Source organism: Canis lupus, chromosome 13, assembly GCF_003254725.2.
Source record: "Canis lupus dingo isolate Sandy chromosome 13, ASM325472v2, whole genome shotgun sequence".
Lineage (NCBI taxonomy): Eukaryota > Metazoa > Chordata > Mammalia > Carnivora > Canidae > Canis > Canis lupus.
In genome coordinates, this window is record NC_064255.1 from 9388830 (window position 1) to 9413184 (window position 24355).

Here is a 24355-nt window from a genome sequence, read left to right on the forward strand (position 1 = left end):
TGTTTGTTTGTTTTTGTTTTTGTTTTTTTGTTATTTTTTTAAGAGAGAGAGAGTGTGTGCAAGTGCACAAATGGCAGGGGAGGGGCAGATGGTGAAAGAGAATCTTAAGCAGGCTCCATGCCCAGCACAGAGCCTATTGCTGGCTCAATCTTACAACTCTGAGATCATGACCTGAGCCAAAATTAGGAGTTGGATATTTAACCGACCAAGCCACCTGAGTGCCCGAAGCCCAGTTTTAATGGATCCATTTTATCTTTAGGACCCAAAAAAATGCCTGAAAAAAAGGTAAAAATTGAGGTAGCAGGTATTTTTATTAAATTATTATGGTAGAAACAAAACTCTTAATTTGTGAATTGATTAGTTGACACCTGCCCTAGTAAATGAAATTGCCACCACTTAATGAAATTTTCAACTCTCTAGTTCCTTTACCTCTGAAACTTGGGTCTAGCTCACTTGTCATAATAGCAGGTGAACTTCTGTGATTTCTCTGATACTGTTTTTTTCTCCTCCTGTATCTTTGCCAATCTATTGTTTGCAGATGAGGGTCACTCCTATGGCTCATCCCTCTTTCTTCTTATAAGTTACCAGAAACATGCAAAACTGGAAAAAAGAGTTAAAAGAGAAAAAACACACATTAGAGAAAGGATTCTGACAAAGGGAAAGTCCAGTAATTCATTGTTGGGAAGACTTTCTTAAAAACCTGTTTGTACCATAACATGATTCCTCTATTAGGAAAGGAAAAGGTTTTCTCATATGGACCCCTCCTAGATATCTCTGAACAGTTAACAAAACTTTTCTGCTAAGTTGGGAAACCACTTTTCACTGCCATTTATTAGTGATATCTCTTTCACTTCAGCTATTGTCTCTTTTCCGATACAAGGAATAGAAACAACTGAGTGGAGGGCAATTCCACATGAACCTTTGGTAAGATACCTTGTTAAGTAAGTAATTTCTTACTTAAGTTTTTTTTTTAAGTAGTATTTATTTATTTGAGAGAAAGAGAAAATGCACCTGAGCAGTGGAGGGGAGGGGCAAAGGGAGAGGGAGAGGGAGAGAATCCTCAAGCAGACTCCCCTCTGAGTATGGTGCCCAAAGTGGGGCTCAATACTAGAACTCTGAGGTCACTTGAGTTGAAACCAAGAGTCAGATGCTTAACTGATTGAGCCACCCACGTGCCCCTAAAGTTATTTATTTATTTATTTAGCCCCTAAAGTATTTTTTTTAAGATTTTATTTATTCATGAGAGACATACAGAGAGAGGCAGAGGCATAGAGACAGGAAGAAGCAGACTCCCGGCGGTGGAGTCCCTCTGATGCAGGACTCGATCCCAGGATCTCGAGATCACAACCCGAGCCAAAGGCAGATGGTCAACCACTGAGCCACCCAGGCACCCACCCCTAAAGTATTTTAATTCTAAGTGTAATTTTTAGAAAACACCAAGACTTCGTTGACAGCTAGAATGGTTAATTCAAGGACACTCTTTTGCTTTTAACCATATGTGAGAAGTACCTTCAAAAACCTAAGTCATCAAAGAATGTTTCCAAAGTATTGCATAGATTAGCTAGAAGCTTTCTTCAGAATTTATTTTTTAAAGTATAGTTTGCATAATTTTGAACATGAAATTTGATGAAACATCAAATACCTGGGATTTTTCTCATTTAGAGAAAATATAATAGAGCTGTACAGGAGTCACTTCATACTCAGGTTTTGCGCTATTAGGAAGAAGACTATCTAGGTGGACTTTCAATCGAGAAGGTGCACTTCTTTATCGAACAAAACAAAACAAAACCCAAAACATAGTTTGCAGTAAACATGATAATAGACTACGAGATGGTGGAAATGTTGGCAATTTTTAGTGATTTGTTCTTATCCTGTCTTTGAAATTGTAGGTTAATGATATGATACTACTTAGATGAGATCAACAGATATTTCTGATGATGAAAATAAAAAGATAATTCCCTATACTGAAAGGAAGTATAATACTATAATGAAAATGTAAGTTCTAGGATCATATTGCCATGAGTGGAATCCTGGTTTCTCTGCTTTCTAATTATGTGAGCTTAAGCAAGTGAAATAATCACAACACTTAAGTTTCCTTATGTGTAGCATGGGGATAGTAATTTACCTCAAAGAGTTGTGAAGATTGAATGAGTTAATACTGAATGTAAAACAACTAGAATAGAACTTGTACATTGTAAGCACTTAACAATGCTAGTTATGTTGAATAATTATTTTGAGTAATTGGCTTTTGTTATCATGTCCTAGAAATAACCCCCATATCCAGTTAGTGTTGCTGTATATTATTGCCAGAAAGGATAGTTTAAGATCAGCACTCTGATATCTAAATCATCCACCCTGAGAGATGTCAAGTGATATTTAATTGATTTATACTCAATAGTTCCATACTGCAAGACAAGTCATTTATTTACCCCAGGGGTATAGAAAACTTATCTCAAAAAGTAGGTATGTATACTATATTTCCCAAAATTAGATATCATCTTTGTAATGAATCATTACAATTGACTTTTTGTTGTTCTGAGAGATGACTGGAAATTCCTACCTAAAAATTTTCAAACTAAAATTCTTATGGTATGTTGTATTGATCTAGAGGTTCAAGGCTTTGATTGGCCATTTATTCATCTGTGGCTTGACACCAGGTCTGTTATCAGAGAAAATGTTGACGCTGCATGCAAATAATCTCTTGGCCATCCAAGTGAGGTGGCCTTTCATTCAGATATGAGTCTTGATTAACTGTTAACCTTAATTTCTGCATAGTTGGTTGTTAGGTATGTAGTAGAGTATTTGCAATGAATGCTTCCTCTAGGGAATGTTCTTGAACTTTTTGATGACTGGCTGTTATTGAAAAAAGAAAATTCATTTGTGATAATATTTATGGAAAATTACCTAAAAGATATGAAAGCTTTAAGATATTCTACATCTTCCTCTTACATTAAGCAATAACATGAAGAGTAGGACATTAACACTATATTGTTTGGAGTCATTATAAAACTAATTTTATTAAATCATGCTTCACCATGTTCATCACTGTTGGTGCATCATTGAAGACTTTATCCGCTACATAAAGGAGAGCACTGGACAATTAATCTCGGGTTTTTCAGAGAAAATTATGATTCTTCCATTATTACAAATCTTTTTTTAAAAGGTATTCTGGGTGGCAACTAGGAATCTTGTTTCTAACAACTTTTAATGTACTATCTCTCTAAACTATTATCAGGTCATACACAGAAAACAAATGTTTATATTTATATGGCATGACAAGGACAAAAGAGGAGGCTGCATATGGCCAGAGATACAGAGATATATTTTATATATGCATAATATACATATATATTTTATATGATGTGTATATTTGATATGTATATATTTGATATGATATGTAGATATTTGATATATATAATATATATTAGATCTCACTATAAATATGTGTGTGTGTTTGTACAAGTATTTGTGCTTATTCCTCTACTCAAGGACAAGTTTTTGTCTCAAAATATACTTTCTCGACTCCAAACAACTATTTATTCCAGCCAACCTAGTTTTCCTATTGTTCCTCATACTCCTTCTTTTTTCTTTTCTTGATCCTTTTTTATTCCTTCCTTCCTTCTTTCCTTCCTTCCTTCCTCCCTCCCTCCCTCCCTTCCTTCCTTCCTTCCTTCCTTCCTTCCTTCCTTCCTTCCTTCCTTCCTTCCTCTCTCCTTCCTTCTTCTTCCTTCCTCCTTTCTTTCTTTCCCTTTCTCTTTCTTTCTTTCTTTCTTTCTTTCTTTCTTTCTTTCTTTCTTTCTTTCTCTTTCTTTCTTTCTTTTTCTTTCTTTCTTTCTTTCTTTCTTTCTTTCTTTCTTTCTTTCTTTCTTCTTTCTTTCTTCTCTCTCTCCTCTCCCTCATCCCTCCTTCTCTTTCTTTTCTCCTTCCTTCCTTTCTTTCTTTCTATTTTTCTCCTAACTACTTTTGCTCAAACTATTTGTCCTTATAAAGGCCTTCTTCCCTCTTTCTAATAGTCCTAACTTGCCATCATTTAAAGATGCAATTTGTTTATGAGAAGCTTTCTCTGGCTGCTATACTTGAGTCAGAGGACTAATTTTCTCTTTGATTCCAGAAGCTGTGGTTCTGCATAGTACCATTAATAATTTATTATTTGCACTTCTTGATAGTTTCTTTGTTGGTCCTTCTCCTGTAGTATTATATTTTTTGGCATTCACTTGATTGCAGACTTCTTGAGTGCAGCAACTTGCTTTCTAGGTCCCTTAAACTCTCTTTTCACAGATTAGTACAGGTTTGGGTATAGAAAAGGAAGCTCCCTGTAGCCTGTGTTTCAGTTGTCTATTACTTTATAGCAAACAGCCCCAAAACTCAGTGCTTAAAACAACCATTTTATTTTACTCATGATTTTAGGTGTGAGAAAGTTGAGCAAATGTCTTGGCTGGTGGTTTGTCTCTCATCCCTTTGATAGGAGCTGGGGCAGCTGAGGCTGGAGGATTCCAATTTGACTTCTTCACCTACATGTTAGGTTTCTTGGTATTCTGTGGCTGGTCTCTTCCTTCATGGTGTCTCATCCTTCAAGGCCCTTTCATGTGTCTTAGACTGTTGTCTTGAGGAATCATACTTCTTGCATGGTGGCTGCTTCTAGGAAGTCAGAAGCTACCAGGCTAGGTAAGAGATATGCCTGGAACTGGCACAGTGACACATTAGTCCTATTCCTCTATTGGCTAAAGCAGTCAGAGCCTCTCGGATTCAAGGGGATGGAGAAATAGATTCCAGTTCTCGATGGGGAATGTGATAAAGTCACACTGCAGGAGGGCATGCAGGATGGAAATTATTGTTGAGGCCATTTTTGAAAAATATAATCTGATTCAATCTGTGGGTATATTCAGTGGTTTTATTTTGGACGTATGTGCATTTGAGTAAAATGTACAAGATATAAACTGAGGAGTCAAGAGTTAGAAATGTATAAAATGAATGCTATTTTAGAATAACTAATCAATTAAAAAACAAATGTACAGACCAGCATTTTATTAAGAGGATCTGCACATTTAGGTTTTTTTCTGACTAAGGTGCTGTGGTCTACCTGAGGACTATGATATGATAGGCTCCTGGTACAATGGCAGACTCTGCTATTTGATTAGGTAAAATGTAGTAATAACTAATTCTTTTGTGACAGCTTTTGCTGTGTCAAATGTAGTAATGGCATGGCCATGATATTCTCTGTGTAAATGGACTGGAATTTAATTTGAACTCCAACTTTTTATTAAAAAGATATTCATGGCTTTCTAGCTTAGCTCTCCAATCTCAAGGGTCATCAATTCCAATTTTAATATTCTTTTCAGTTCTGCAGACTAATCTATAAACCAGGCAAGAAAACAAATTTTATTTTATTTATTTACTTTATTATTATTATTAAAATATATTTAAACATAAACTATTTTTCAAAATGCTTTGTATGTCATGCAAGATAAAAAATACATTGTAGTTAAATTGAATGGAATAAGATCTTAGTTCCTGACATCTGAGACTTCAGTCCTTTGCGTGTATGTGTCTGTATATATGCATGTGTTATTAGGATTTAAGTGAATTTGCTGGTATAAGCTACATAAAGAACTAGACAGTCTATCTTGAAGGGTTTTTTCCTTTTTAAAAATAGGTTTTATTTATTTATTCATAGAGAGAGAATGAGAGAGAGAGAGAGAGGCAGAGACACAGGCAGAGGGAGAAGCAAGCTCCATGCAGGGAGCCTGATGTGGGACTCGATCCTGGGTCTCCAGGATCATGCCCTGGGCTGAAGGTGGCGCTAAACCACTGAGCCGCCCAGGCTGCCCTATCTTGAATTTTTAAGGTAGAATATTACTATTGTATATTGAGTCTTATCTTCACTTGCTAAATTGGAAGTTCTTTAAGGTGAACACTGTGTTATGCATCTTTTTATTGAATACTCAACTCTGGAGTTTCTATGCAAATGGAACTGCTACTGGTAAACTAATTCTGATTTGGCCACACTGGGAATTCGAAGTCCTAAAACAGGCCACTCTAACTTACTGGAACCTTTAGGAAAGGCTGCTTAGGATTACATTTTGGGTGAATCTTTCTATGCCTAAGTCTCTCCCCTTCAGTTTCTCTATTATTTACACCAATTTACCTGTACTCTTAGGAACTGTTGATGATAGAATCTTTTCCAAGGTGCTTAAAATCAAATACCTCTCACTGAAACATTACTGGATATGGAATGAATCAAAAACATGTGGATTAAATTTCCTTGAAAATTTCTTTGGTTATAAAAATTAAGGAGAAAAAGTGTTTGGCCAGATGCATTGTGGGTGATGCCAAACCTAAATTGTTTGAAAAATGTGTGTGCTGGTTAGATAAACAAACAAACAAACAAGTTTTATTTCCCTCTTGCCTTGTAAAACCTCACACATAAAAAAAATCTCAGGTCAGCTTACAGTCAGGTTTTATAAAGTTTTTTTAATTTAAATTCAATTAGCCTACACATATAAAGATTTTGAGGAGTCTATAGTTTCCTTCTTTACTTGATCATGGGAGGGAAATAACTATATAGGTAAATGCTCCTGAGAAACAAGTAAGCAATGCTGATTTTCTCAATAGACTGCAATGGATTGAGTGATATAAGATGTATTTGTGATATGTAACATTCAGATGGTTTCTGAATGTTAATTGAAGATTTTATCTAAAAGTTTTTTTTTTCCATAAGAGAAGCAGTTGACTTTTTCAACTTAAACTATTCCTAAAATACTCAAGAGCTTTGAGATGTGTATGTGTGTGTGTATACATACATATATATGTGTGCGTGTATATACATATGTGTGTGTGTGTGTATATATATATACATGCATGCCTTTAGCATGCAAACAATAAACCTGAAATTAATTTAATCCCCAAATCCAACCTAATGAAAGAAAGCATTCTAAGGTTAAATTTCACCGCAGCCTGGGTGTCTCAGCAGTTTAGCACCTGCCTTTGGCCCAGGGCCTGATCCTGGAGACCCGGGATTGAGTCCCACATCAGGCTCCCTGCATGGAGCCTGCTTCTCCCTCTGCCTGGTCTCCACCTCTCTCTCTCTCTCTCTCTCTCTCTCTCTCTCTCTCTCTCTCTGTGTCTCTCATGAATAAATAAATAAAATATTTTTAAAAATAATAAATAAATTTCATTGTAATGGTTGTTATCATTCTTCTTGTCTTCTCCATCAAAAATCATCAAATAATTGCTTAACCATCTGTGTCTCCGTACCCAGCATAATTTAAGGAGAATCATGTTGAGATGGTCCCTAGCAATTAGACAGATACATGAGCATGTATACCCTAGTACAACAGAATAAAGACATTAGGAAATAAATAGGCCACAAAATAATTTCAGTGGCTCCGAAATTTAAGTGTCCATGGGTATCACCTGGAAAGGTTATTAAAAATAAGGTCTTTACAGGGCTAGCAGTGTGCAGTATCTGTGTTGTGGGATGTTTGGATAGATGGTGGTCACAGCATGCAAAAGACTGGATAAAATGTATAAAACCTGATCTTGTCCTCAAAATATAATATACATGGGAATTATATATATCATTTACTCGTTGAAGACTTATTGTCCACGCTAGTCAATATTTGCCTCAATTTTCAGGATTCTATAAATATGGAGTTTTTTCAATTAAACATGAAGGAAATGAAAATTTGGTCACATTGGAAAGATATTTAAAATTTGTAGATTAAAATAGAGTTTATATATACCAATGGACAGTGAAATCTTCTATTTCTAGGGTTTTTTATTTTATTTTTTTATTTATTTATGATAGTCACACAGAGAGAGAGGCAGAGACACAGGCAGAGGGAGAAGCAGGCTCCATGCACCGGGAGCCTGACGTGGGATTCGATTCCGGGTCTCTAGAATCACGCCCTGGGCCAAAGGCAGGCGCCAAACTGCTACACCACCCAGGGATACCTATTTCTAGGGTTTTAAATAACCTTAATGCCTGAGAGAAAACATTAAGAGCAAAAAATCAAAATCACTAAATTTCCTAAACTAGGGAACCCACGAAGATGCAAAAAAATCATATAAAATATCTGGGAATAACAACATGTTCTTGACCCCTTCAACATAATGGCTGTTCAGTAGCTAGTAGATTGTAGTTGATATTTCAGATTATAGAGCCAAGGGATGTTTGTCTTATAGTCTGGTGATGTGCAACTGGGCTCAAAGGAAACAGGCTGATGCTTCAGATGGATACATAGTGCTCTCATTGGGATGAGACTTGATATACAGATAAGAACTGGTGACAGAGTTTGGCTAGGTAAGGGTTCTTGTGTATACTGTTGTCTGATTTCATTCTTCCTCAGCAACATCTTTGATCTCATCTCCCTTCTAACTCTAATTATGAATGCCAAGTAACCACTGTGACTACATTTTTCTATCAGTGAACTGATCTGTTATAAATTACCAGAAAGGTATATATTCATATATTTGTTCAGGACTGATATTTATTTTCTGGGTACCAACTCTTGGATTCTTCAAGTCCATATTATTTCTGTGTTAAAAAAAAAGTGGGGATAAAGATAGTGTCCCTTGTTTCATAGGTTTCTGGGGTTAAAGAAACTGGAAACCACTTAATATTTTTCTAGCTCAAGAAATATTAAGATAATTAAAATAATATTTAACAATTTTACCAAAGGCCACAAGAATAATGAATATTTGGGAATCAAATATTAGAAATGTAAGGATCAGTATAATTTTCCAAATGAGGAAAGGAGCTGGTTGGCTTGCCCAATTTCACATAGTTAACCAATGTTTGAGCTAGGTCAAGTCCAGTTTATCTCACTTTCAGCATCAGGCTCTGGAATGTTCCACAAGACCAGAGCTTTAACAAGACTCATCTAAGAATTGGTGCTATGATTCGTTACTGAAAGCCCCTCAACTCAAGATAAACTGATCTATGTAGCTCTAAGCATACATTTGACATAACATAGGAACATGCAATGTTAAAATGAGAAAGCACAGTGGGGAAGGTAGTCCAACTTTTAAAATTTTTTTCGATAAGAAATGTATTATGTGAGACTTTCATGCTCCAGTGGCATCCTGGCTCTAGTTCATTTCTTCTTCAAGCTTATACTACTTTCTTATTGCTCTTCTGTAAATCATTACAGCTTAGATTTGCTTGACATGGCTATTTGAGTTATGCCAACTTATTATCTTCATTGGCAGCAAAATAAAAAGCCTAGGTCTTCTATATATTGTAAGTCAGGTAGCAATCTCAAAATCTCAACTGTGAGTCACTTCTGCTGCTTTGCTAACCAGTCATTTAGAACATAAACTTCTTGATCAGAAAATTAAAGAATTCAGAGAAAAAGAAGCAATATTTGGGTGAGTTCGCTGGGCTTTCTTTGTTTCTTTAGTATTCAAGTGGACAACTTGTACAATTTCCCTTGCTTTGATCTTACCAGTCCATACTACCAAGTTGCAGGCACAGTTACTTGCCCATCCCTTAATCTACAGACTTTGAAGAACATGTAAAAAAAAAAACAAAACCTCAACCATTGTGCAACTTGCAGACTGAAAGTGCCTTCCAGTGATCGCTGCTGCTGACATGGGCCATGTGGGAGGAGTCAGCTCCCACTAGGTCTGCCCCCAAGTCACCTACCCTGCCAAACCCATTAATCTTGCCAACATCATTTCCTGAATAGTGAAGCTCCTCAATGCATGTCCACTGGCATGCCCTTGGAAGAGCAATTCCAGTCAGGAATTAATTAATGGAGAGAAGGCAAGACAGAGCCTTGTATTTAACTTGGAACCATGATAACCACGAAATGGCTGTGCATATTTTGTGAATCAGATTGCTGTCAAATCCATGTGTGTTTTGACTCGGATACAGATACACTTCAGTGATTGTATGTTCTTTAGTAAGAACTATTTGATGTTCAAAAACCTTGAAGCCATTCAGACCACTTTCTTTCTCCTTTCCAAATAGAAGTTTGCATTTTGTCCACCACAAGGAAGATGTAAATGCCAAAAGGCCTGAGTTCACTTTGAAAGTCCAAAGCCACAAACTCTGATTGGCTTCTCCACTTGGCCAGATATATTCTCCAGGGCTCCAGACCTTACATCAGTGGGACACTATGATGTCGTAATGAAGAGTGTATACTGTGGCGCAGACTACCTGAATTCAAGTCCCTCAACTGTACCTTCAAATAAATTGCTTCATCTTACTTAGCCCCAGTACTTTATCTTCCGAGAAAGTAATAAGAATACTACCTTCTTGTATACTATATTTGGAACATTTAAGAACCTGACAAACAATAATTTATGAGAAGATTGGGGAGAACTTTTTGGTAAGGTTTATTTGTATTTGGGTATTTCCTATTCATGTTAATGAATTGAAATGATCTTTATTAATAAAGAAGACTAAGTTATTACACAGGGTTACAGACTTTTGGTTTTTAAAATCCTTTTCAGGTATCTTGAATAGATATTACTTATACAATAATTTCTGTCCAACATATTGCAATATTCCCTGCAATATTTCTCTTTCTCTTTTGCTTTAGCCCAAACTAAAAGTCTTTTCCCATTTTCACTAAGCCTAAATTAATATTTCCCCTTTATTTCCCTTGGGTTACTTCTGAGTGCATATCAATTACATTTGACATTTTAGTTTGGTTTTAAAAATATTTTCCAAAGAAATGCACTAATTGTGGTCAGAGATTAAAAGGAATAGGAATGGAACTTGCAAAGACAAGAAGCAAGAGGAAGGAAGGAGGAAGAGATCCAGAGATGTCGAAAAGTATGAGCTAGAAAGTCCAACTATGACAATTCCTATAAAAAGAGATGGAGGAGGAATCAAACTTAATACTTACATGCTAATAAACTAGTGGTAGAGTTTTAATAGCATTCAGATAGATTCCAATGATAAATGAGTTATGTAATGATGGAGGCTTTTGTGAGAAACTCGGAGTGAAGGCTCAAAAATTTAATTGACTTCAAACAAGGGCATTTGGATGAGGGCCAGCAGATGAGCATTGAATGCTGTACTTACTTCACACAAATATTAAAATATGTGCTTCATGGTAGACCCCAAATAGGTATATCATATGAATGAACATGAGAATAAGTGAATGAATTAGTGGACAAAGTAAATGCGATAGCCAAAAAGATGTGGGAAGCAAAATGTAATTAAATTTATATTCCAAGTATAGAACTGTACTAGTAGAATGTTCTGAACCTGTACTATTCTAATAAAAACTGCCTTAATTGAGTAGTATAAGACTAAAGCATACTTACTATACAGAGAGGTCAATATCTTGGATCTTCCTAAATGAAAAATAAACCAGATGGGTCACTTTTTTCTTCTCTCTGTGAGAGGAAAAGACAAATAGAAAAGTGAACCAGCTCAATAAATTGTTGCTAGGTATCCTTTCCATACTAGGAAATGCTGGACAACATCTAGGGGCAGAAGCTGTAGAGCGGGCAAGAGACCAGTTTCCAATGATGGCTCAGGAAAGGTCACTGCCTTAATAGAAATCACCAAGATGAATGTGACTCAGAAGCCTAATATCTCATGACAGCAAAGCTTTCATCTAGGAATTCATTAGCACCCAGATAATTATTAAATAAAATGCATCTGCATTTTATTTAGGATACTTCCTAGGAGGCCATACAGATTACACTAACCAAAGCCCTGGACAAGAAGCAGCAGATGAGGTCTCCTTTAATAGGTCCTTCATTTTCAACCATTTCTATATTGATGCAAATTCAGTTGTAATTATTGAGGTCTTTACTTCTAGATTGTTGCAGGTTGGGCTCCCCTAGTAGTTGGACATTAATGTACAAGATACTGAGAAGCACTCTGGAGATGAGTACTGATAGTTGCAGGGGAGGGAAGCAGAGCTGGGCAAAGAAGTGAAGCTGTGATATAGTTTTCCTGAAGACTTCAGCAGGTCCTTTGGGAGCACTGGAGCTGGGATGGCACTTTAGAGTTGGGGGCAAGGTGGCTGGACTTTTATATCCCTGCAATGATTTGGATAGGATGAGGACATTGGATAGTGGCTTCCCCTCAAAGTAGAGGTAACCTTAGGCAAAGCAGTTTTCTTCTGACACAGTTCTCCAAACAGGTTCTGACAGCAGAGGACCATCTTTAGGCAGCACTCCCAGTAGATAGATAAATTCCATGTTCTTGAAGGGGAATCTGGGCAACACATGATTGCATGCCACAGTTAGTTCTCAGGTATTTATCATGGTTTCTTTATGAGGTCAAAGTAAGCAAAACATAAGAACTGTAAAAATAACTTGTTTTATAAGATAAACTCAAATCAGACAAATTACTATGTGTAAGTGGAATCCCATTGTATAATCCCAGTTGGACATTTAATGGTGATCCTATAGTAATGCATTTTATTTCCTTAGATTATTTTTGTCCAAAATTCTTATCAGTGTTTAATGGAAGATTTGGGAGAGAGTTCTTAAAAAGCAGGTAGAGAAAGTAGACAAAACTTCTTTATTTTTTTGTTATGGTCTATTATACTGGGATATGACATTATGATAAATTTATGCTCTCAGAAAAGAAATTTATTTCTTTTCACATTATAAGATCTTTAGAGTACACTGACTTTCATACCAAACTAGGAAAATATACCAACATGTACCAACTTAGAAATATACTAAGTTCCAAAAGTTTACTGCTAAGCCATTGCTTGGAACTTCAAGTTGTAATTCAACTTTGTTCATAGGAAATTTATTTCACTACAATTCAGCCTCTCTGGGTCTCGGTTTCATCATCTGTGACCTAAGGAACCAAAGGATAGACAATTGTGACAGCTCTTCTATTTCAGCTAGAACATATGGTTCTTTGTATGTAATGGTAGTTCTGTCACTGATTATCAGTGCTTGTTGGAGTACTTCAGTAAATGTTTGATTCTGTGCTGTTTAAAGCTTTTTAATGAATATTTTCCACCACTCTGTAGCCCATAGGGACTGATACACTGAAAATACTATATATTCATTGAAATAGCCCAGGAAGGGGCGGGGCAAGATGGTGGAGGAGAAGGGTCCCCAAGTCACCCGCCCCACCAACTTAGCTAGATAACTTTCAAACCATCCTGAAACTTACGAATTCAACCTGATTTAGAGAGAACAGCTGGAACGTTACAGAGAGAAGGTTTCGCTTCTGACGCGGCGGGAAGGGGGCAAAGATGAAGCCGCCTCCAGCGGGGCGGGGCCGCGAGGAGCCGGGCTCAGGCCGGGAGGGCCCGGGAGAAGCGGGGACGGGGACGGGGACGGGGCCGCGACGATCCCCGGAGTCTTCCCGCCGGGAGGGCGCTCGCAGGGAGCTCGGGCGGGACCGCAGGAGGCAGCGGAGCCGCTAGCGGGAGGGCGCCCGGGGGAGAGCGGGCCGAGCTCGGGGAAGGGCCGGAGCCGCGCCGGGGGGCCTCGGGGAGGAGCCGGGGGGCGGGCGGGGGCTCCGGGCGGAGGGGGCTGCCCAGGGCGCGGGGGACACAGCCCGGGACCCTGCTCCCCCGGGACAGGCGGGGCGGGGAGGGCCCGGGACAGCGGGGACGCTCCTGCCCCGGGCCCCGAGCTGTGCGGGGCAGCGCCCCCCCCGCCCCCCGAGCATCCAGGCCCCTGCGGACTGGGAGCTGCGGTGGTTACGGGGAGCTGACTCCAGGGCTGGGGGGCGGCCGCCGCCAGGGGTGGTGTCCCTCCTGGTGTCACCCTGTGCCTGGGAGGGGCGGCCGCCAGGGAACAGGGGCCTCGGGGTACACAGCTCTGACTGAGCCAGCACCTGGCAGGGGGCGGGGCATCTCCCCAGGTGCACACACCTGAGTCAGCACAGCAGGCCCCTCCCCCAGAAGACCATCTGGAAGGACGGGGGAAAAGCAAGTTATTGACCAAGCAGCGCTGGAAAGCTCCAGGGGAAGTCAAGGAATTTGTAGTATATAGAACCAGAGGATACCCCCTCGTTTGTTGTTGTTGTTGTTGTTGTTGTTATTTTTCTTTATTTGTTTCTTTTTCTTCCTTTTTCCAGTACAACTCATTTTTAGCCACTCTGCAGTGAGCAAAATGACTAGAAAGAACTCACCACAAAAGAAAGAATCAGAAACAGTCCTCTCTCCCACAGAGTTACAGAATTTGGATTACATCCAATGTCAGAAAGCCAATTCAGAAGCACAATTATAAAGCTACTGGTGGCTTTGGAAAAAAGCATAAAGGATTCAAGAGACTTCATGATGGCAGAATTTAGATCTAATCAGGCTGAAATTAAAAACCAATTAAATGAGATGCAATCCAAGGAGGTCCTAATGATGAGGGTTAATGAGGTAGAGAAAGAGTGAGTGACATAGAAGACTAGTTGTTGGAAAGGAAGGAAGCTGAGGAAAAAACAGAAAAGCAATTTAAAGACCAAGAGCAAAGGTTAAAGGAAATAAATGAAAGCCTCAGAAGGAAAAATCTACGTCTAATTGGAGTTCCAGAAGACGCCAAAAGGGACAGAGGACCAGAAAGCATATTTGAACAAATCATAGCTGAGAACTTCCCTAATTTGGAGAGGGAAACAGGCATTCAGATTCAGGAGATAGAGAAGTCCCTCCCTAAAATAAATAAAAACCACTCAACACCTCGACATTTAATAGTGAAACTTGCAAATTCCAAAGATAAAGAGAAAATCCTTAAAGCAGCAAGAGACGAGAGATCCCTAAGTTATATGGGGAAAACTATTAGATTTACAGCAGACCTCTCCACAGAGACCTGGCAGGCCAGAAAGGGCTGGCAGGATATATTCAGGGTCCTAAATGCGAAGAACATGCAGCCAAGAATACTTTATCCAGCAAGGCTCTCATTCACAATAGTAGGAGAGATAAAGAGCTTCCAAGATAGGCAGAAACTGAAAAACTCTGTGACCACCAAACCAGCTCTGCAAGAAATATTAAGGGGGACTCTAAAAGAAAGACGATGCCCAAAGAAATGATCCACAAAAACAGGGACCGAATAGGTATTATGATGACACTAAATTCACATCTTTCAATAGTAACTCTGAACGTGAATGGGCTTAATGATCCCATCAAAAGACACAGGGTTTCTGACTGGATAAAAAAGAAGACCCATCTATTAGCTGTCTACAAGAGACTCATTGTAGACCTAAGGACACCTACAGCCTGAAAATAAGAGGTTGAAGAACCTTTTACCATTCAAATGGTCCTCAAAAGAAAGCAGGGGTAGCAATCCTTATATCAGATAAATTAAAGTTTATTCCAAAGACTGTAGTAGGAGATGAAGAGGGACACTATATCATACTTAAAAGATCTATACAACAAGAGGACCTAACAATCATGAATATTTATGCCCCTAATGTGGGAGCTGCCAAGTTTATCAATTAATAACCAAAGTAAAGACATACTTAGATAATAATATTCTAATACTGGGAGACTTCAACACAGCGCTTTCTGCAAATGACAGATCTTCTAAGCACAACATCTCCAAAGAAACAAGAGCTTTAAATGATACACTGGATCAGATGGATTTCACAGATATTCACAGAACTTTACATCCAAACGCAACTGAATACACATTCTTCTCAAGTGCACATGGAACTTTCTCCAGAATAGACCACATACTGGTCACAAATCAGGGCTTAACCAATACCTAAAGATTGGGATTGTCCCTTGCATGTTTTCAGACCATAATGTTTTGAAACTTGAACTCAGTCACAAGAAGAAATTTGGAAGAAACTCAAAAACGTGGAGGTTAAAGAGCATCCAGGAAATTAGAGAAGAATTAAAAATATTCATGGAAACTAATGAGAAGATACAACCATTCAAAATCTTTGGGATACAGCAAAAGCAGTCCTGAGAGGAAAATACATCACAATACAAGCATCCCTAAAAAGTTGGAAAAAAACTCAAATACACAAGCTAACATTGCACCTAAAGGAACTGGAGAAAGAACAGCAAATAAAACCTACACCCAGCAGAAGAAGAGAGTTAATAAAGAGTCAAGCAGAAATCAATGAAATAGAGACCAGAAGAACTGTGGAACAGATCAACAAAAGCAGGAGTTGGTTCTTTGAAAGAATTAATAAGATATATAAACCATTAACCAGCCTTATTAAAAACAAAAGACTAATAAAATCATGAATGAAAAAGGAGAGATCACAATCAATACCAAGGAAATACAAACGATTTTAAAAACATTATGAGCAGCTATATGCCAATAAGTTAGGCCATCTAGAAGAAATGAATGCATTTCTGGAAAACCACAAACTACCAAAACTGGAACAGGAAGAAATAGAAAACCTGAACAGGCCAATAACCAGCAAGGAAATTGAAGCAGTTATCAAAAACCTCCCAAGACACTAAAGTCCAGGGCCAGATGGCTTCCCATGGGAATTCTATCAAACATTTAAAGAAGAAACAATACCTATTCTACTAAAGTTATTCTGAAAGATAAAAAGGGATGGAATACTTCCAAACTCATTCTATCAGGCCAGCATCATCTTAATTCCCAAACCAGACAAAGACCCCACCAAAAAGAATTAAAGCCCAATATCCCTGATGAACACAGATGCAAAAATTCTCAACAAGATACTAGCAAATAGGACCCAATAGTACATTAAGAAGATTATTTACCATGGATGCAAGGCTGGTTCAACAGTCATAAAGCAATCAGTGTGATAGATCATATCAAGAGAAAAAACAAGAACCACATGATCCTCTCAATAGATGCAGAGAAGGCATTTGACAAAATACAGCATCCATTCCTGATCAAAACTCTTCAGAGTGTAGGGATAGAGGGAACATTGCTCAGCATCTTAAAAGCCATCTACAAAAAGCCCTCAGCAAATATCATTCTCAATGGGGAAACACTGGGAGCCTTTCCCCTAAGATCAGGGACACGACAGGGATGTCCACTCCTACCACTGCTATTCAACATAGTACTGGAAGTCCTAGCCTCAGCAATCAGACAACAAAAAGAAATAAAGGGCATTCAAATTGGCAAAGAAGTCAAACTCTTCCTCTTTACAGATGATATGATACTGTACATAGAAAACCCAAAAGACTCCACCCCAAGATTGCTAGAATGCATACAGCAATTTGGCAGTGTGGCAGAATACAAAATCAATGCCCAGAAATCAGTGGAATTTCTATACACTAACAATGAAACTGAAGAAAGAGAAATTTAGGAGTCAATCCCATTTACAATTGCACCCCAAAGCATAAGATACCTAGGAATAAACCTAACCAAATTGATAAAGGATCTATACCCTCAAAACTATAGAACACTTCTGAAAGAAATTGAGGAAGACACAAAGAGATGGAAAAATATTCCATGCTCATGGATTGGCAGAATTAATATTGTGAAAATGTCAATGTTACCCAGGGCAATTTACACGTTTAATGCAATCCGTATCAAAATACCATGGACTTTCTTCAGAGAGTTAAAACAAATCATCTTAAGATTTGTGTAGAATCAGAAAAGACCCCGAATAACCAGGGGAATGTTGAAAAAGAAAACCAGAGCTGGGGGCATCACAATGCTGGATTTCAAGTTGTACTACAAAGCTGTGGTCATCAAGACAGTGTAGTACTGGCACAAAAAGACAGACACATAGATCAATGGAACAGAATAGAGAATCCAGAAATGGGCCCTCAACTCTATGGTCAACTAGTATTCAACAAAGGAGGAAGGACCATCCACTGGAAAAAGGACAGTCTCTTCAGTAAATGGGTACTGGGAAAATTGGACAGCCACGTGCAGAAGAATGAAACTAGATCATTCTCTTACACCATACACAAAGATAAACTCAAAATGGATGAAAGATCTAAATGTGAGACAAGAATCCATCGAAATCCTAGAGGAGAACACAGGCAACACCCTTTTTGAACTTGGCCACAGCAACTTCTTGCAAGATATATCTATGAAGGCAAGGGAAATAAAAGCAAAAATTAATTATTGGGACTTCATCAAGATAAAAAGCTTCTGCACAGCTAAAGAAACAGTCAACAAAACTAAAAGACAACCTACAGAATGGAGAAGATATTTGCAAATGCCGTATCAGATAAAGGGCTGGTACCCAAGACCTATGAAGAACTTATTAAACTCAACAGCAAAGAAACAAACAATCCAATCATGAAATAGGCAAAATACATGAACAGAAATTTCACAGAGGAAGACAGGCATGGCCAACAAGCACATGAGAAAATGCTCTATATCCCTGGCCATCAGGGAAATACAAATCAAAACCACAATGAGATACCACGTCACAACAGTGAGAATGGTGAAAATTAACAAGACAGGAAACAACAAATGTTGGAGAGGATGTGGAGAAAGGGGAACCTTCTTGCACTGTTGGTGGGAATGTGAACTGGTACAACCACTCTGGAAAACTGTGTGGAGGTTCCTCAAAGAGTTAAAAATAGACCTGCCCTACGACCCAGCAATTGCACTGCTGGGGATTTACCCCAGAGATACAGATGCAGTGATACGCTGGGACACCTGCACCCTGATGTTTATAGCAGCAATGTCCACAATAACCAAACTGTGGAAGGAGCCTTGGTGTCCATTGAAAGATGAATGGATAAAGAAGGTGTGAGATCTATATCTATATCTATATCTATATCTATATCTATATCTATCTATATCTATATATAATGGAATATTACTCAACTATTAGAAATGACAAATACCCACCATTTGCTTCAGCATGCATGGAACTGGAGTGTATTATGCTGAGTGAAGTAAGTCCATTGGAGAAGGACAAACATTAAACAGTCTCATTCATTTGGGGAATATAAAAAATAGTGAAAGGGAATAAAGGGGAAAGGAGAAAAACGAGTGGGAAATATCAGTGAGGGTGACAGATCATGAGAGACACCTAACTCTGGGAAATGAACAAGGGATGGTGGAAAAGGAGAAATAACAGGGTGTTGGGGTGACTGGGGTGATGGGCACTGAGGCGAGCACTTGATGGGTGAGCACTGGGTGTTATGCTATATGTTGGCATATAGAACTCTAATAAAGAATATAGATGGATAGATAGATGATAGATAGATAGATAGATAAAAAAAAAAGAAGAAGAAGAAATAGCCCAGGAATTGCTGTGGTAGTTGAAATGCCACTCACCTTCTCAGCTCTGAGAGGAGTTACTTACATTTACTATTTTTGGTAAAATAGAAAAGAATGGTTCAGTGACTTTATGTTCTGTTTTGATTTTTAGATGGATTAATGGGACAAAACAGACATAATGTAGAAGTTTTAGTAACCATCCAAACCATTTCACCGAGGCAACAAAATGTAAGCTATGATAACAGGCCATCACTGTTGGCAACATTGTCCATTATTTATTAAGGTAATAATGCTATGGGAGGCCCAAGGCCATCCCAAATGACCTGGTAAACCATGGTATCCTTTATGCAAGTATTCATTTCTAAGAAAGAAAATTATTACATATTTGTGCCAGACATGATGGTTCACAGAAGGGTTTAAACCTTTATTTAATCCCAAGAACAACTTTATCATATAAATTTTATTATCAATCTTAATTCTACAGGTGAAGAAATTGAGGCACAGAGAGCTTATGTAGCTTTTAAAGTCTTAGAGTAAGTATTCAAATCCAGATGTTATCTTTTTCATTAACAAATGCTATTATCTCTATAAAACACTGCTTCCAAGGAATAGAAACTAGGGACTTTGAATAATAAAAAACACTTGGAGTGCCTGAGTGGCTCAGGCCATGATCTCAGAGTTCCGGGATTGAGCCCTAAGCCAGGCTCCATCCATGTTCAGTGGGGGAGTCTATTTGAGGATTCTCTCTTTCCCTCTCCTTGTGCCCTTCTTCCCACTCACATGCTCCCTCTTTTTTTTTTTTTTTTTAATTTTATTTATTTATTCATGGGAGACTCGGAGAGAAGGCAGGGACATAGGCAGAGGGAGATGCAGGCCTCTCACAGGGAGCTCAGTGGGGAACTTGATCCCAGAACTCTAGGATCACACCCTGGGACAAAGGCAGATGCTCAACCACTGAGCTACCCAGGCGTCCCTCTCCCTCTCTCTCTTAAATAAATGAATAAATCTTTTAAAACTTTAAAAAAAATCTAAAAATAAGCAGAGTCAGAGTTTAGTTATTGAAAATTGGAAGTATGGAGTATTGTCCTACTGAACGTTCTGCACTTCTCTTAATCCTACATGTATATACAGATGTTGCATTGATTGTGTCACATTTTCACCTTCTGTCCACATTTTCACCTAAGAAGTGGATGAGTCACAGTAATATGTCATAAATGGTAGTGCAAGCTGAATGCTGGGCAACCCCAGACCACAGCTCCCTGTGCAGTCTCTGTTTCTATGGAATGGGTGTAACCTGGGGTGGGCATCCTGTCTCCAATTTCTAGTTGGATCTTCAGTGTAACTCCTGCTCTGAGAAGGTGGAAGGTCTAAGAGTTAAAAGAGATCTTCAAGTTCAGCCTTTTGGTTCTGGGAGAGCAGTTATTCATATACATCTTGCTTCTCTAATTTGAAGCTAGATCATTTTGCTAAGTTATTCAAAACAAAAAAGCACGTTTATGAACAAAAGTTGCTTAAGCTAACCCTCTAAATGTCCACATCACTAATGACTTAATGGTCAAATCACTGTGTGGGAGAAATGTGAAAAGCAGGAGGATTTGTGCTGGAATCAGAGACAAAGATGATCTATGTTCTTTGCTGCTTCTTAAATTTTTATAAAATAGCTTTTTGAAAAGTATTCCATTTGTCATAGGGATTGAGAGGCTTATTTATCTTGCTATTACCAATGACACATAATAGAAGCTCTCCTTTGTTTTATTTATTCATGAGAGACACACACAGAGAGAGAGAGAGAGGCAGAGACACAGACAGAGGGAGAAGCAGGCTCCATGCAAGGAGCCCCATGTGGGACTCGATCCTGAAACTCCAGGATCACGGGACTCCAGGATCACACTCTGGGCCAAAGGCAGGGGCTAAATCACTGAGCCACCCAGAGATCCCTTTCCTTTGTCTTAAATTGACTTCCCACATCTTTACTTTTGTTAACATGTATATGTTGCAGTTTCAATACCTAATGTTTATTTGCATCTTTCCTGACTTCATTAGTTTTCCTTGATTAACCTGTAGAAGCTGGCATGTAATGCTCACAAAGAAATGCTCAGCAAATCCATTTTTTTTTACCATAAAAGTTTAGAAGAATTTCTGAGTTTAATGCAACAGAGTAGTAGAGTCCCCTCCATGTGTAAGATTGAGAATCATTAAGAAAATTTCCCGTGGTATTTTCTCTGTGTGGTAGCAGGTTGGGATGGGGCATGGGTAGACAAAGAAAGGAAACTAACATTTATTAAACATCTGCCAGCAATTGTTGCACACATTATCTCATTTAAATCTTTAACAATTTGGGGTAAGTAAATATTTCCACACCATTGTATATGTGTGAAAAATCAGGCTTCAAGAAGTTAATTTGCTTTCTATCATATTCTTTGTGGTAAAGCTGGCACTCAAACTCAGGTCTGTCAGAGGAAGACACATGCCATATGATTTCACTTATATGGGGAATCTAAAAAAACAAAACAGTGAACAAATAAACAGAAAATCGGAAACAGACTCATAAATACAAAGAACAAACTGGTGATTGCCAAAGGGGAAGGATGTGGAAGAATGGGCAAAATAGTTGAAGGGGATTAAGAACTACAAACTTCCAGTTATAAAATAAATAAGTTATAAAAAATACAGCATGGGGACTATAATCAATAATATTGTAATAATGTTGTATGGTGACAGATGTTGACTATACTTACTGTGATGAGAACTGAGTAATGTACAGAATTGTCAAATCAGTATGTTGCACACCTGAAACTAATATAACAATGTATGTCAGCTATACTTCATTAATAAAAAAAGAAAAAGAAAAACAGCTTAGGTCAGTATGTCTCCAGATTTGTGCATATTCTTTCCACCAAACTACATGTCTTTGAAGGATATCACTTAGCAGGAGTGTTCAGTTTCCTAATGACAAAGCACATTCATGACAGTCTTTTTAGATACATAATAACTTTTTTTGATTTTTGGAATCCTTTTCTGGTGTTCAGTGTTTTCTTCCCTTGTTGCCCCTTCTCTATTCCTACTCTGTCTTCTTGGTAGGAAGTCTTTAGTAAGAGTAAAGAGAAAGAAATTTGGTTAGCATCATGGCATCTTGAAGAGATATATGAGAATAGTCAGCACCCATAAGAGGAAGTATTTTTGTTTCAATCTGAAGAATCCAAAGGATCAAAGTCTCTTTCTGGAATCCTTCCTTCCTCATCCTATTTCTACTCTTCCCATGATGTATGGTCCTTGGCAGTCTGATGTAGATGGAACTGGAATCAAGGGGATTGTGTTATTAGAGATAGCAGGAAACTTCTAGATACCCAGCTGAGATTATTTTGATTTTAATTTTCCTAAAGCAGACCACAAGACGACGCAAAGATAGTTTATTTAAGGTGAAGGTGAAGGTAGTTTATTTAAAGGTGGTCCTAGAAAACACAAGTGAAGAAGTATGGAAATTGAGGTAAGGAAGGGGAAAGAAGAGCCAGTACAAGGTGTTTTAATGAATAGGTTACTGCTTAGGGCCAACTAGATTTAGTTCCACTTGGGTATCCTCCAAGAAAGTAAATAAGATGGGGATGCTAAGCATTTATTTATCAATTTCTATTTTGTATTGGTTGACATTTGCCCCTAAGGGCTTTACTTCTCCTGCCCTTCTAAGTTGTGCCTGTCATTGGTAGGTCCTACAGTCCCTAAGAAGCCTTCAGGAAGGGTAAGAAGAAACCTGTGTGAGACGTCATATGTTAATCATGAATTTTACTGTAGCTGTAAGTGAAATAGGGAGCCAAGGGGCTATGAGAAGGATATCAACCGCATCTATTACAGATGTCTCTATGAACTGACAGAGACTTGATGGGTAGAGTACAGAAGTGCCTTGCATCATTCTGTAGACTCCTTGTAAATATGTGATTGATAAGTGATAGGACAGTCTGGAGAAAGACAATATAGTGCAGTGGGTACTACCATGGACTCTGGTACTGGATTCTAATCATCCCTGTTACTTACTAGCTGGATTAACTTGGTCAAATTATTTAACTTCTCAGTGGTTATTCATCTTTATATAATGAGGATGGTGGTAATAAAGCTTACTTACCTCAAGGGTATTTGTGTCAAGTTGAAATGAGCTAATGTGTGTTAAGCATTTGCAACAGGGCCCAAGATAGGTACTCAGGCCTTTGATTTCTGGTCATGCAAGAGACTTCCATTGCCTCCTAAATTTTACAAATGTGGAATGGAACTTTCAGAAAATCTTCCGAGTGAATTCTTAACTAGAGAGACTTCTTTTACATACTGGCTCTCCCAGACCCAGGACTTCACATATATCTTACTTAACATGTGATCTACCCAAACTTTGAGTAATCAAAGAATTCAACTTTTAAGCAGTATAAGTTTATAAATGGGCAGAGTGACAAGAAAAAACAGAAAGAACTGATGTTGCCATAAATAGTCTGGATGTCCTCAGAATTCCACATAAACAATACCCACTATGACATAGATTCAGTTGGATAAAATATACTATGATTTCTGCTGATGGAATGTGTGCTAAATGTACTACACATATTATCTCATTTAATATTTATATCAAATCTATGGGGTAGCTATTACTAGCTCAGTTCTTCAGTTGGAGAAACAGAATCAGAGAGCTGAAATAACTTGCTCAAGATCCCACATCTGGTAATTTGTGGGACTGGGAGTCTTGACACCAAAGCATGTTTTTGTAACCACTATGTGCAATTGAAACACTGCAATAAGCTCAATGTTATTCTCCACTGACATCAGTTGAGGCTGATACTCAGAGTAGTTTCAGAATTGAAACTTGTGTGGAGTTCTGCTCTATTACTTGTGGCCTTGGGCATCACTTAATCTTCCTGAATTCATGTTTTCTATAAAAGAGGAATAATGGTGTTTACTCCATAGCATTTTTGGGGGGATCCCATGAAATTATTTAAGTACTTTATAATTAAGTATTATATAAGTTTGATCATGTAAAAGAATGAAGTTTTAAAATGAGAAGCTGAGAGTCTACATGAATGAAAACAGTAACAAAGTAGTTCAGATTTTAAATGGTTTCATAATTAACTTTATATTCACATATTTCAGTTTCTAATTGATATTCTTTCTTTCTTTCTTCTCTTATTAGTTCACTTCATAGCGAGGGTTAAATATTTACTGTATAAGGCATGTTTTATGAGTTAGGAATATATAAATGAAAGTAGCATAGTATCCACATTATGTTTTGCTCATGCTATTTTTCATTCTGCCCCTCTCTTCCCTCTTT

General features: G+C 38.1%; 1 protein-coding gene and 1 long non-coding RNA gene across 14 annotated transcripts in view; one reads left to right on the forward strand and one right to left on the reverse strand.

The window, feature by feature from the left end:
• Positions 1 to 24355, forward strand: part of EMC2 (ER membrane protein complex subunit 2) — a 402209-nt gene that overhangs the window by 154836 nt on the left and 223018 nt on the right. For 2 of the 12 annotated variants that reach the window (XR_007401889.1, XR_007401891.1), the window contains exons 14-16: positions 9974 to 10334; positions 14021 to 18574; positions 19205 to 19281. The exons of 3 other annotated variants lie outside the window; for them this stretch is intronic. The gene's annotated coding sequence lies outside the window, so the exon portion shown is untranslated. Of the gene's footprint in view, positions 1 to 856; positions 925 to 9973; positions 10335 to 14020; positions 18575 to 19204; positions 19282 to 19537; positions 21869 to 24355 lie in introns of those variants that run through there. 7 more of the 12 variants (XR_007401892.1, XR_007401893.1, XR_007401894.1 and 4 more) reach the window with 5 other exon arrangements.
• LOC112662391 (uncharacterized) lies at positions 218 to 23509 on the reverse strand. Of its 2 annotated transcripts, XR_007401904.1 has the most exons (4): positions 23171 to 23509; positions 21792 to 21849; positions 11281 to 11352; positions 218 to 600 (listed from the first exon to the last, which is right to left on the reverse strand). It is a non-coding gene; the product is annotated as an uncharacterized LOC112662391 (long non-coding RNA). The 2 variants fall into 2 exon arrangements; XR_003138481.3 differs by lacking the exons at positions 21792 to 21849; positions 23171 to 23509 and adding an exon at positions 11671 to 12183.